We start from the raw sequence: 6000 nt of genomic DNA, 5'->3' as shown, positions 1-6000 counted from the left end.
AATGAATGCTGCCCCCGCGACCCGATCCCGGATAAGCGGTTGAAGATGAGAGATGAGATTTGTCATGGCGATAGAGTAAGGCCATTTTACGCTTGACATTTGGGACCAGAAACCATCGTCTCTTTACTAATAATACGCCTGTGATTTTTTTTTTACCCACAGTCATTTAGCAGACGCTTTTATCCAAACTTACAATTCAGTATCTATCTACACACCGTAGGCATGGCTACGGGAGCAATTTTGGGGTTAAGTGTCTTGCTCAAGGACACATTGACATGAGACTAGCGGAGCCAGAGATCGAACCGCCGATCCTCTGATTGAAGAATGGCCCTGCGCTTCACTTAGCCACGGTCAACGCCGTCACAAATTGCTGAAAAAAAAAGGGACTTCTAGACAGCAGTGTACTGTTCTTTATATAAACAGTTAAATACCATTGAATATACCACATGTTGATGCCTTGGGAGGAAAAAAAGTATCAACAGCAAGCTACTGTCCAATCTTGCATATACTGCAGTATTTTTTTACCGTTCATAACTCATCATAAAGAAATTAGAAAAATAGTCGTTAAATATCATGGACCCTGATTATATTCAAGATGGGTTTACTTAACAAGCGAGTTCACATGCTATCAAAGTTAGCTTTACCCAGTTTTGTCGTTTTGTGTTGAATTGTCAGTGTATTAACTGATTTAAATTTTTTTTTAAAGCTAACTTTAGCCGAGAGGATCAAATTTGATATTATCTTTCTTTCGAACCACGTTACCAATGTGTCGAGTTATTTGATTTTCGGAGCCACAGGATTGAATTTCTCAGCAATCAAATCAACAAGCTGAGATAAGTTAACATAAAGGCTGTTAACTTAATTCTGATATAATTGATGTTAACATCAAAGGTCCGGCATATATGTATATACAGTTGTGGTCAAAAGTTTACATACACTTGTAAAGAACATAATGTCATGGCTCTCTTGAGTTTCCAGTTATTTCTACAACTCTGATTTTTCTCTGATAGAGTGATTGGAACAGATACTTCTTTGTCACAAAAAACATTCATGAAGTTTGGTTCTTTCATGACTTTATTATGGGTTAACAGAAAAAGTGACAAAATCTGCTGGGTCAAAAATATACATACAGCAACATGAATTAGCAATTTTGGTGACTTAGAAAGTTGTGTCAATGAAATGAGCTTCATAGCATGGCCTCTTAACTTCTTGTGAGTGATTATGAGTGACTACAGCCGGTGACTTCTCTGAGGCCATTTAAATAGGGCTCATTGGATACAAACGCCCACAAACGCTACAATGGGAAGTCAAAGGAGCTCAGCATGGATCTGAAAAAGCGAATCATTGACTTGAACAAGTCAGGAAAGTCACTTGGAGCCATTTCAAAGCAGCTGCAGGTCCCAAGAGCAACAGTGCAAACAATTGTTTGTGTATAAAGTATAAAGTATAAAGTGCATGGCACTGTTTTGTCACTGCCACGATCAGGAAGAAAACGCAAGCTATCACCTGCTGCTGAGAGAAAATTGGTCAGTTGGGTGAAGAGTCAACCGAGAACCACCAAAAAGCAGATCTGCCAAGAATTAGAAGCTGCTGGAACACAGGTGTCAGTGTCCACAGTCAAGCGTGTTTTGCATCTCCATGGACTGAGAGGCTGCCATGCAAGAAGGAAGCCCTCGCTCCAAAAGCGGCACCTTAAGGCTTGACTGAAGTTTGCTGCTGATCACATGGACAAAGATAAGACCTTCTGGAGGAAAGTTCTGTGGTCAGACGAAACAAAAATCGAGCTGTTTGGCCACAATGCCCAGCAATATGTTTGGAGGAGAAAAGGTGAGGCCTTTAACCCCAAGAACACCATGCCTACCGTCAAGCACGGTGGTGGTAGTATTATGCTGTGGGGCTGTTTTGCTGCCAATGGAACTGGTGCTTTACAGAGAGTAAATGGGATAATGGAGAAGGAGGATTACCTTCAAATTCTTCAAGATAACCTAAAATCATCAGCCCGAAGGTTGGGTCTTGGGCGCAGTTGGGTGTTCCAACAGGACAATGACCCCAAACGCACATCAAAAGTGGTAATGGAATGGCTAAATCAGGCTAGAATTAGGGTTTTAGAATGGCCTTCCCAAAGTCCTGACTTAAATCCCATTGAGAACATGTGGACAATGCTGAAGAAACAAGTCCATGTCAGAAAGCCATCAGATTTAACTGAACTGCACCAATTCTGTCAAGAGGAGTGGTCAAAGATTCAACGAGAAGCTTGCCAGAAGCTTGTGGATGGCTACCAAAAGCGCCTAATTGAAGTGAAAATGGCCAAGGGACATGTAACCAAATATTAGCACTGCTGTATGTATATTTTTGACCCAGCAGATTTGATCACTTTTTCTGTTAACCCATAATAAAGTCATGAAAGAACCAAACTTCATGAATGTTTTTTGTGACAAAGAAGTATCTGTTCCAATCACTCTATCAGAGAAAAATCAGAGTTGTAGAAATAACGGGGAAACTCAAGAGAGCCATGACATTATGTTCTTTACAAGTGTATGTAAACTTTTGACCACAACTGTATATATATATGTATATATGTAGAAATATGTCTCAGCATGACAGATGATGTCAACATGGATAGCTACTGCTAGTGTTTATAGAAACAGTCTGCAAGCTTCTGTCCTAAAATAACACCACATCTACAAAGAATTAGGACAAACCATAATTTCATTAAGTTCAGTGGTGATGGGAATCCTGCAGCTCATCACCAGGAAGATATGTGATGCAATATATGTGATTGAATATAAGGCAATACTGTAAGCAAGGCAATATATTATAAAGAACACACCGCCATATGCACAACATCTGATTACACGTTTTTATGCAATCTGAACACTGCATTCATCACACATATTTTCATTTAAACAATTCAAAATCTTTTTTCTTTTTTAAATCAATATTACTAAACAAGTGTAATTATCTTAGATGGTCGCTAACAAAGAGAATACATGACGAGTCTCTGCCTGTCATCATTTCCAACGATGGCAGAGATGACACATTAAGATCATAACTCACATCTTTGACCTCCCTCTGTTCCATAAGCTTTCAGCCACATATATTTGCCATATATGTGGCATAAAATTACTTCTGAAAATATTGCTACTATTAATTGTGTCTAGACTCATTTAAACTCTAGATCAGAAACCAGCAGGAGATTCACCTCGTGCAGTCAATTGGATGTAAACAGTGTCAACTTCAATGTTAAAAAGGGCTTTAATTTAATAACCATCCAAGATGATCATCCATAGATAAATCCTAATCCGCTCCCTTGTCCTCTACCTGACTGCAGCTCAGTTGGTGCAACATGTTGAATATCAATCAGAGCACACTCCCGACCGCGGTTAAATAACCAAAGAGGCGGGTCACCTGAAGGTGCGCGCGGTGGTCAGGGTCACCCCGCTCTCCCCGGGCTCCTGGGTGTCCTTCAGTAAGTCCATGTCCGTCAGATGCCGTGGTCGCAGTCCACGTCCCGGCAGATGTACCACAGGATCACGTAGAGGATGAGCAGGATGGCGAAGATGAAGAGAGCCACCAGGATCGCCTTGCACACGGGAGAGATGAGGGACTGCATGTCGGGAGGGGGGGGGGGGGGGATCCTCCGCGTCTGCACGCGCCTGCAGGTGTCGGGGAGGCTGCGGACACGCGCGCACACGGCGGGGGAAGTCCGTCTGGCGTCTGCAGAGGAGTTGGGGGGTCTTCCGCAATTTAATAACTGAGTGAAAAAAAATCCACGTTAGGATGAAAAAAACAATATTATAAAAGCTGTCCTCAACTCCAGGTTATGGGGTTTGGGGTTTATTGGCACCATGTGTTTGATATAGTTCTATATTCTCAAAAAATATAGATTTTAAAGAAAAAGACAGAGGAGCTATCAAATATGTGAAATACAGGCTACAACCTTTCATTTCTGAAAAATCAGTGCTGCCCAAAATCACATATGAATACGAAGTATTCAGTAATTTATTATTATTAAGTATTGGAAAAGTGAGCTGAGGTTTATACCAGGTTGTTATATGAATTAATAAAACATGTTTGTTCTTAGAAATAAAGAATGAACAGATAAACTGGAACTGCATGCACATTATGATGATGATGATGAATCATAACACATTTCACAGGCGGTGTAAAGTGACCACAGGGAGGCTCCTCGTTCCGTGAATGACAGAAGTCCTTCGAACCACTAATTGTTCTGTTTGTTTCTAACTAATCTGTTTTCCTCAGGTTCCTTAAGAAGAGTCTTTTGCAATGCATCTTTCGTAAGGTCCCCACACCCAGTCCGCTCTTTTAAAAAGGGTAGGAGTCCGGTGTGCAGGTACAGCTCGTCTACGGGAGAGACACAGTGAACATGAAGTCTGCTGCTTTGAGGGTCGCTCTCCTTCTACTTCTGGTGACTGGAACAGTGACTGCAGAAGGTAAGAAGCGTCAGTTAAGAGAGCTAAGCTGTGGGGTTCCACATCAATACTTGTACTCGTGTTCTGAGGTGTTTTCTATGCTTGTTTGATCTTTAAAGCACATGTCAGGAGTTTGAATTAAAGTCCATCATTGAATTCTTTATGAAGAAGGCCGGAATCGACCGAGACGCTCCAATATTTCCTTTCATTTTTATTTCAAAAACCAGCTGGTCACTGTTGCTTCTAACAAACATGGGAGGAATTTTGTTGGGGACTATTTTCAGCAGCGGATTAATCCACATTTGCTAACACTGAGCACATGTCGTCTGGGCCGCTGGTCCAGGCGGAGGCCACACCGACACACACCCCAAGTGAACTCAGTTCATATCACTGGTGCTGCTCATGATAGCCTGACGTGTTCCTCATCTTACAGGATCGGACCTCTCCGAAGCCCACAATGGTGATGGTGAGTGTTCCAAAATCATACAAGTAGATCTTATTAAGGAAACACTCAATGCAGAGAATGGTTATATATGCACGAGTCAGGTCTCTGTCCTAATGAGGCGGAGGACTGGTGGTGGAGGACTGGTGGTGGTGCACCAGCAACCAACAATTGCACCATTTCTGCTGCCGCCCGAGTATTAGACCTGTGGTGTAACTAATCCCGGCACCAACACGCTCTCACAGGGGCCCAAGGCCCAGAGGTTTTATTTATAGACATTTATTTATTTACTCATCCTGCATTTTTTAAGTCTTGTATATTTATTAATGCCACAACTAGAGTGAACATGAGCTTCATGGACCTTTAATTGATTCAGTTTTATAATATATACTTCTTTTTTTTTAAATCAAATATATAATGGAATGACAGTGGATGTTCATACGTTTTGCTTTAGCCCTAACCCTAACCTTTAGTAGTACATTACATTGACTTACTACTAAAACATTAGTATACATTTAGTAGTATATATATATATATATATATATATATATATATATATATATACACACACAGTATATATACTTATAGACACCAGGAGCAGGACTGAGGAGACTTTTTAAAGACACAGCGACATCTAGTGGATTCTTTTAGCCTAACATACCTTCACTGGCCCAGTCAGGTTGAGTCCGGTTCACTCCACCAGCCAGACGTGGACCCCCCAACATGAACACATTAGTAATGACGAAATCACCGCAGACTCATTGCCACACAGACGGCCTGGGGCGGAGTTCATAATCCGGCCTTGTGTCACAATTTTTCTCTAAATCTTTAAATATCTGCATGAAATGAGTTGTTCATGTAGTAATGCTTCATACATCAGTGCTAATACATTCATAAGAAGACCTTTTATGATCTTTCATGTACACTGTAGCCAGGATGGATGTGATAAACTACATAACAAATGCAGTGTTTCTACTTATTGATGTTTCTGTGCTCACAGATCTCCACCCTGAATCAGCGGCTCAGCGACCGAAGCGTTTCGGCGGTGAGACTTCAGACGCACTGGTCACATCTTTTCTATTATGACGAATAGATAGCTCAGAATATTGTCAACGTAATAATTGT

Source organism: Cebidichthys violaceus, unplaced genomic scaffold (genome assembly GCF_023349555.1).
Source record: "Cebidichthys violaceus isolate CVI_PGR_0920_01 unplaced genomic scaffold, fCebVio1.0.p SCAF_24, whole genome shotgun sequence".
In the NCBI taxonomy this organism is placed as follows: Eukaryota; Metazoa; Chordata; class Actinopteri; order Perciformes; family Stichaeidae; genus Cebidichthys; species Cebidichthys violaceus.
This window is presented reverse-complemented; position numbering follows the sequence as displayed.